This window comes from Lepus europaeus, chromosome 3 (assembly GCF_033115175.1).
Source record: "Lepus europaeus isolate LE1 chromosome 3, mLepTim1.pri, whole genome shotgun sequence".
In the NCBI taxonomy this organism is placed as follows: domain Eukaryota; kingdom Metazoa; phylum Chordata; class Mammalia; order Lagomorpha; family Leporidae; genus Lepus; species Lepus europaeus.
The window spans coordinates 47,325,857-47,334,846 of record NC_084829.1 but is presented as its reverse complement, the minus strand read 5'-3'; positions in this window follow the sequence as shown (position 1 = coordinate 47,334,846).

Sequence of the window (8,990 nt, the reverse complement as noted above, 5' to 3'; positions counted from 1 at the left end):
TTTTTATTCCTCTGAGCATATGTCAGTGAATTGGCCTGTGAACTCCCACAGGCTAAAAGAGTAGTGGAAAACAGCTTATCAAGCCTTAAGTTGCCACAAGACAGCATCTTGGCAAACATCTGCTGTTTTCCCTTCCATGGTAGTTGAGAGATTTCTGAGAGGAGAGAACTTTATTCTTTTTTTTTTTTTTTAAGATTTCTTTATTTTAAAAGACAGAGTTACAGAGAGGCACAGAGAGAGAGACAGAGACAGAAAGACAGAGCTTCCATCTACTGGGTCACTCCTCAAAGGTTGGAGCTGGGCCGATCTGAAGCTCGGAGCCTGTAGCTTCTTCCAGGTTTCCCACATGGGTGCAAGGACACCGGCACCGAAGACTTTATTCTTTAGCTACTGAGTCAGTGATTACCAAATCCTTTGTAATTGGACCATTGATTGGGAAAAATGTGTCTAATGGGGCTTGTGTTTTGGCACAACACTACTTGCATTAAACCACTGCTTGCATCCCTTATCAGAGCTCTGCATTTGAGTCCTGACTGCCCCACTTCGAATCCAGCTCCCTGCTAATGCACCTGTTAAAGCAGTGGAGGATGGCCCAAGTCCTTGAGCCCTTGCCACCATGTGGGAGACCCGAATAGAATTCTGGGCTCCTAGCATCGTCCTGACCCAGCCCCAGCTATTGCGACCAATTAGGAAGTGAACCAGAGGATTGAAGATCTCCTTCTGACTCTCTCTGTCTCCCCTACTCTGTAACTTGGGCTTTAAAATAAATAATACAAAAACCTTGCAAAGAGAAGAGTATATAACTTTGTATGGAAACACTTAAAACAGGTCCTCTATTTCCTAAACACATGCAAACACACACACACAAGTTGCCTTCAAAAGTTAATCACTGACTAGTACCAGGAACTGATAGATTGAGTTCTCAGCAACACCAGACTGAGCTTGTAGAAATCTGCACAGGCCTGCAGTGTGTCCTGAAGAATTCATTGGGTGTGGAGGAAGAAAGTGCTTCAAGCGGGGATCTGACCCATGACCAGTTACAAAGTTGGAGACACTCGGTCAGATGCAATCTCCACCAATCACTGGGAAGAACTGCTGGAACCAAGAGCAGGGACACCTGCCTGCAGCTGAGTCCAGGCCCCCAGATGACTCACATCTCCTCGGCGAATGACAGAAGAATGCAGCTGTGGAACTGTGTACCCGATGACTGCTGATTTCCGGTTTCTGTAATGCCCAGTATAAAAGTTCTCCTTTGTCAGTAAAGCTCCGTTTGAGCCCAGGATGCTAATATGGCTGTTGGCATCAAGTATCAAATAGAATAATCTTGTTACTAGAACGTCCACCTCTGCTGTATAATTTCACATCGCTAAGAGGCTCGAATCAGCTGTTCAAAATTACTTGCTGGATATTGTCTTCAAGTTCTTTGAACACAGAATTGTTCCACCCAGTGCTTCCTTATCAGGGAGGGGTTGGGTGGAATGCAAGGGAGGGGAAGAAATGCCAGAAAGTTCACAGGGCCTAATAGATTAGAGCAGTGATTCAGTTTATTATTTTGCAAAGTGAAGTCTCCTTTGCTTTCCTAATTGATCTTTATTTTTTTTTTTTTCTTAATTTAAGAAACAGGAAAAGAGGATCCAATCCTCTCGTTCATTCCCTAAATGCCCCCAAAGGCTAAAATTGGGCAGGGCTCACTTGAGCCCTCACCCTCTGCCTCACAGAGTCTGTATTAGCAGGAAACTGGAGTCAGGAGCCAAAGCCAGGCAACAACATGGGAAACAGGTGTTTAACTAGCATTTTTTTTAAGATCTATTAATTTGTTTGAAAGTCAGACAGAAAGATGGAGGGACATCCCATTGACTAGTTCGCTCCTCAGATGACCACAGCAGCCAGTGGTAGGCTAGACCCAGGAGCCAGGAGCTTCATCCAGGTCTCCCACATAGGTGGCAGGGATCCAAGCCCTTGGGCCGTCCTCTGCTGCCTTCCCAGAACGTCAGCAGGGGGCTGGGTCAGAAGCAGAGCAACCAATCTAGGAGGCATGGAAGGCCACCACAAGATGCACCAAACCCCTGAGGAAGAGAAAGGGTTTATTGGGGGAAACCTGACAGACCAGAGGGAAAGGACGAAGAGGGAAAAGAGGGAGCGAAAGAGAAAGATCAAGAGACAGAGAGATCAGGATTCGGAGAGAAAGAGAGAGCTAGAGAAAAGAGAGGCATATTCAGGAACAGGTCCTCTTAAAACTTTGCTGGGGGTGGGAGGGGGGCGGGCAGGGAAGTAGGAGCAGCGAATTCCATTAGAGTGGGGGTGGAGTTGACACCAATGGTTGGGCCATGTGGCCACCTGGCTTCCTGCAGTGGCAGCAGGGACTAGAGCTTAGGATGGTGTTGGGGTATAGGTCACGCCATAGATAAGACTGTGCCATTGTACTAACAAGGCAGATGTTGCAGGTGGCAGCTTAACCCCTATGCCACAACCCAGGCCTCATTTAACTACCATTCTTTTTTAAAGGTTTTATTTTATTTTATTTATTTGAGAGGAAGAGTTACAGACAGTGAGAGGGGAGAGACAGACAGAAAGGTCTGCCTTTGGCCAGCGCCGAGGCTCACTTGGCTAATCCTCCGCCTGTGGCGCTGGCACCCCGAGTTCTAGCCCCAGTTGGGTGCCTGTTCTGTCCCAGTTGCTCCTCTTCCAGTCCAGCTCTCTGCTGTGGCCCAGGAGTGCAGTGGAGGATGGCCCAAGTGCTTGGGCCCTGCATCCGCATAGGAGACCAGGAGGAAGCACCTGGCTCCTGGCTTTGAATCAGCGCGGCACGCCAGCCGTAGCGGCCATTTGGGAGGTGAACCAATGGAAAAAAGGAAGACCTTTCTCTCTGTCTCTGTCTCTCTCACTGTCTAACTCTGCCTGTCAAAAAAAAAAAAAAAAACATTAAAAAAGAAAGGTCTTCCTTTTTTTCTTTTTTAAAAAGATTTATTTATTTACTTGAAAGAGAGAGAAGGAGAGGCAGAGAGAGAGATAGAGAGAGAGAGAGGTCCTCCATCCACTGGTTCACTCCCCAGTTGGCCGGAGCGGTGCCCATCTGAAGCCAGAAGCCAGGAGCTTCTTCCCGGTCTCCCACATGGGTGCAGGGGCACAAGCACTTGAGCTGTCTTCTGCTATTTTCCCAGGCCATAGCAGAGAGCTGCATCAGAAGAGGAGCAGCCGAGACTAGAACCAGCACTCATATGGGATGCTGGTGCCACAGCCAGAGGACTAACCCACTGTGCCACAGCTGCAGCCCCTTAACTACCATTCTTAACCACTAGTCTAAATTCCTGTCCCCCAGTGAAAATGCAAGCCCAGCCCTCACATAGAAAAGCAGAGCTTTTTGTGTTTGAGACCAGATCTTTAGAATTTAGAGCTGCCTTGCTGGATCCCAAGAGTTGACAATCCTAAATTTTGAAAACCATAGCAACTCAGGTTAATTCCTTTAAAATAGCAAATATTCTCCTTTAAAATGTAAAAACCTGCAAAAGAATGATTATATCAACCCAGAATCTATCCACAATTCAATAACATCTGGTATGAATTAGTTTAAACTAGATTTCTCTTTTTCCTAATAATAGGCTAAGATAAATGCACTAGAGAATGTGAATTCTAATGAAATAGAGGGAAAATAAAAATGCATTTGAGGCACATGGCACTGTGAAGTAGGGCAAATGTAACTCTCTGCCCCAGGAGGGAGTTTGAGCAATGATTTTGGTTCATAAAGCCAGAAAATAGGATACTATGATCACAAAGAATGACTTATGTCTCTTACTGTCTGTTTTGGGGGCGTGAACCTGCAGATGGAAGCTCGCTCTCTCTCTCTCATACAAAAAAACTTTAACAAAATAAAACTCACTGTTGATATTCTTTAGTAATGCCCGTTATCTGTAAAGTAACTTACCTACTCTTCACCCATTTATCAAGAGATGTTATTAGATTAATTATGTAAGAAAGCTATACTTATCAACCAATACATTTTTTCCCCCCACAGGCAGAGTGGACAGTGAGAGAGAGAGAGACAGAGAGAAAGGTCTTCCTTTTTGCCGTTGGTTCACCCTCCAATGGCCGCCGCGGCCGGCGCACCGTGCTGATCCGATGGCAGGAGCCAGGTGCTTCTCCTGGTCTCCCATGGGGTGCAGGGCCCAAGCAGTTGGGCCATCCTCCACTGCACTCCCTGGTCACAGCAGAGAGCTGGCCTGGAAGAGGGGCAACCGGGATAGAATCCAGTGCCCCGACCAGGACTAGAACCTGGTGTGCTGGAGCCACAAGGCGGAGGATTAGCCTGTTGATCCACAGCACCTGCCAACAACTAATACATTTTAAAAGGTATATCATGTTTACTTTTCGTAAACATTTAAGGAGAAAATTTAACTGTTAACGGCATCAAAAAATAAGTGCACTCATAAATTGTTATTTAGAATGTCCAAATTTTCCATTTAAGAGAAAAATCAACTGCTCTTTTTTTTTTTTTTAAGATTTTATTTATTTATTTGAGAGGTAGTTACAGACAGAGGGAGAAACAGAGAAAGGTCTTCTGTCTGCTGGTTCACTCCTGAAGTGGCCACAATGGCCAGAGCTGAGTCGATCCAAAGCCAGGAGCCATCAGCTTCTTCTGGGTCTCCCATGTATGTGCAGGGGCCCAAGGACTTGGGCCATCCTCTGCTGCTTTTTCAGGCCCATTAGCAGGGAGCTGGATCTGAAGTGGAGCAGCCAGCTATGAACCGGTAGATTGCAGGCAGTGCAGGCAGGGTCTTTAAGCCCTCCATGCCACAGTGCCGACCCCAACTGCTCTTTTTTTTTTTTTTTTTTAAGAATAAAAAAGACTTATTTTTATTTATTTGAAAGGCAGAATTACAGAGAAAAAAGGAAAGAGAAAGATCTTCCATTCGCTGGTTAACTCCCCAAACGGCTACAATGCTGGTGCGGGCAGAAGCAGAAAACTGGAACTCCATCCGGGTCTTACAGGTTGTTGGCAGTGGCCCAGGTAGTTGGACCATCCTCTGCTGCCTTCCCAGGAGCATAAGCAGGGAACTATACTAGAAGTGGAGCAGCCTGGACACGAGCCTGGGTCACAGGCAACAGTTTAAACCTCTGGGCCATAACACAGGCCCCAACTGCTATGTTTTTGTTTATAAAGGATGAGGTCATCCAGATTATAAGCACCTCCCTGCAAATGACAACTTGTGTGAGAAGTCATGGAACTGAAAATCCTTGTGATGATTCTGTATTTAACTTTGATTTTTGAAGCAATCAATGCATTTCATTATGCTATTTAAGAATTTGACTTAATTACTGAGTCCTATGGAGAGGAACAATCTGAGATCGGTTTAGAGAATTGTTATCTTATTAATATATTGTTCTTTGTCATCAAGATTGCTTTTGTTTCTGAGTTTTTAACTCATAGTCCATTGTAAGTATAAATATACTAACATGAGTAATAATGATATAAAGCTGTATATGTATCAAAAACCTCATAGTGGCTTGCAGGTCTCAGCTGAGTAGTAAACCAAGTGATAGAGTAATAAACTCCTCCAAGCCCCCTTAACCACAATCTTGAACACCTTTGAAAGAAATGGGAACAAAAGCAAATCTCATCACTCCCTTTAAAAACCTGATCGCCTGTATTCCTGGTCGGGAAACATTTCATAGTTTTGCCTAGGACTGAGAAAACATAGAATAGTAAAACCTTCTAGATGTTCTGAGACAAGCTCATGAAGAGAAACAACACTCTGTACACTCTCATTCCAGTATATTCAGTATTTCCAAAGTCACGAAAAGGTAAAGAGCATTGTGCACCATCCAGAATAAATAGTATTAGCTTATTCTGAACGCTGAGATTTGAATACAGTCACAGTTAAGCTAAAGATATCTCAAGATAGCACTCCTTGGTGACTGGTAAGTTAAAGACTTAACTGGATCAGAGCTTCTCAAACTGTATAGAGGACCCAAACATGGAGCTGTTGTTAAACTGCAGACTGATTTAGTTGGGGAGGTGGGAGATTCTGGATTCCTAACAAGTTTTCAGGGAATGTTAATGCTGGTGGCCTACCCTCAAGAAATTCCCAGACCTTTCCAGAGCTGGAAGGAGGTTGCTAAATAACAATATTAACATTTTTGCATGGGGCAAAGTATATGGACAAATTATAAAGTACTAAATACATGCCACAGAGCATATTACTATAATCTGCTTCCTTGTTTCATTTCAAGCCCTGAACTGTATATGTACCCAGCAGGCATGAATGCCACCCTTAACAACAACAACAAAGACTCATGATTACTTCAAATCCATCTGTCTCCTGTCCAAAAACACGGCACCCACTGAGATATTGTTTGAGTATTGTGAAGCTGAGAAAGCTGTGATTATATGTAAATAAATACCATTGAATAAAGATGGGTGTACAAATGGCAGCTGATGAGGAAAGGTCAGAATAAAAGAATCAGAACATTTGCTAACTGGAAAGAATTCTGTACAATAATTTTAATTTGCCTTTGGATTTAGGTCGGCATACACTGTTCAGGAAGTGTTCATATATTTTCTACATTTGTAAAAACAAAAACCCATATATTTTCAGGAAAAGACAATGTAAATTAAACAATTCCTTATTGTGGAGCTGAGAATAAAAATTAAGGTGGTCAGTCACTAGAAATCATTATTAAATGACTGCTATGTGAAAAATACATGGATCATATTATATACTTTCCATTCTGAGAAATGTATTATTAAATATCCTATTTTATAATTATTGAATCTGAAGTTCAGAGAAATTATAGATAAGGGCCAGCACTGTGGTATAATGGGTAAAGCCGCTGCCTGCCATGCTGGCATCCCGTATGGGCACCAGTTCAAGACCCGGCTGCTCCACTTCTGATCAAGTTATCTGTTATGGCCTGGGAAAGCAGTGGAAGATTGCTCAAGTCCTTGGGCCCCTGTACCCATGTGGATTACATGGGGGAAGCTCTAAACTCCTGGCTTTGGATCAGTGCATCTCCAGCTGTTGGGATCATTTGGGGAGTGAACCAGTGGGTGGAAGACCTCTCTTTTCTCTCTCTCTCTCTTTTTTTTTTTTAAGCTTTATATATTTATTTGAAAGTCAGAGTTATACAGAGAGAAGGAGAGGCAGAGAGAGAGAGAGAGAGAGATCTTTCATTCATTGGTTCACTCCCCAAATGGTCACAATGGCTGGAGTTGCGCTTATCCGAAGCCAGGAGCTTCTTCTGGTTCTCCCACATGGGTGCAGGGGCCCAATGCATTGGGCCATCTTCTACTGCTTTCCCAGGCCATAGCGGAGAGCTGGATCGGAAATGGAGCAGACAGGCCTTGAACCCATGCCCATATGGGATGCTGGCACTGCAAAGCGTTGGCTTTACCAACGCCACAGCACCGGTCCCAGGAAGACCTCTCTCTCTCTGCCTCTGCCTCTCTGTAACTCTGCCTTTTAAATAAATAAATAAATAAATCTTAAAAAAAAGAAAAGAAAAGAAAGTAAGAAAGAACTTATAGAACTCACCTAAATTTATACACCAACTGAGCCAGGATTTAAAATCCAGTTTTTATCATAAAAGTATATAATAGGAACCAACATTGTGGTGTGGTAGGTTAAGCCTCCAGCTGTGGTGCTGCCATCCCTATGGGTGAGTCCTGGCTGCTCTGCTTCCAACCCAGCTCCCTGCCTGGGGAGGCAGTAGAAGATGGCCTACATGGGAGACCCAGAAGAAGCTCCTGGCTCCTGGCTTTGGATGGATCCACCTCCAGCCATTACAGCCATTTAGGGAGTGAACCAGTGGATAGAAGATCTCTTTTTCTCTCTGTCTTTCCCTCTCTCTGTCCATAACTCTGCCTCTCAAATAAAATATTTTTAAAAAGTATATAATAGCAGTTCTTTACATTTGAAATTACACATTTACATTAACTTCAATTCTGATATTGGGTAGATACTCTGAGTACCTAGAAGAACTATATCCACCAGCAAGTATGGTGTGGCTAGGAATGACCACATTAAGAACAGACATTTTTCAACTTAATTTTTTTAAAGATTTATTTATTTATTTGAAAGAGTTACATAGAGAGGAGTGGCAGAGAGAAAGAGAGAGAGAGAGAGAGAGAGAGAGAGAGAGAGAGACCTCTATCCTCTGGTTCACTCCCCAATTGGCCAAAACGGCCGGATCTGCACCAAGCCAAAGCCAGGAACCAGGAGCTTCTTCAGAGTCTCCTACATGAGTGCAGTGGCCTAAGGACTTGGGCCATCTTCTACTGCTTTCCTAGGCCACAGCAGAGAGCTGGATCAAAAGTGGAGCAGCCGGGACTCAAATCTGCACCCATGTGTGATGCTGGCACTGCAGGTGGCAGCTTTACCTGCTACGCCACAGCACTGGCCCCTCATCTTAATTTTTTTAAACTTTTATTTAGTAGATATAAATTTCCAAAGTACAGTTTATGGATTACAATGGCTTTCCCCCCCCCCATAACTTCCCTCCCACCTGCAACCCTCCCAATCTCCCACTCCCTCTCCCATTCCATTCACATCAAGATTCTTGCCCTCACCTTAATTTTTAAAACTTAAAAATGTGGAAATTTAAATCATTATATGAAGTTATAAAATAAAAAATAAAATCTCTTCTGCCACCTTTGCAGAAATGAAATTTTGGGTTAGGTAATCAGAGGCTTTAATGATGGGGTTCAGCACTGGTATGTTACCGGAGTACTTCAGGTAACCTTGGTACACAATGATAGCGAGAACATATCTCTAAAAGCAAATCCTCCACTTTTATGCTGCTGTCACAGAGCTTATTTGATTTGAATGTTTGTTCTGTTTCCTTTTACAAAGTTACCTTGAATCTATCAGCATTTGTTTAAGAGATGCAAATAGCATCATTTCCCACCAACTAGTGAATGTATATTTGAAATCTCAGAACAAACTTGGGAAACAGATCAGATTTATATCCACCTGTCTGTGCTTCTAGCAGAAGCA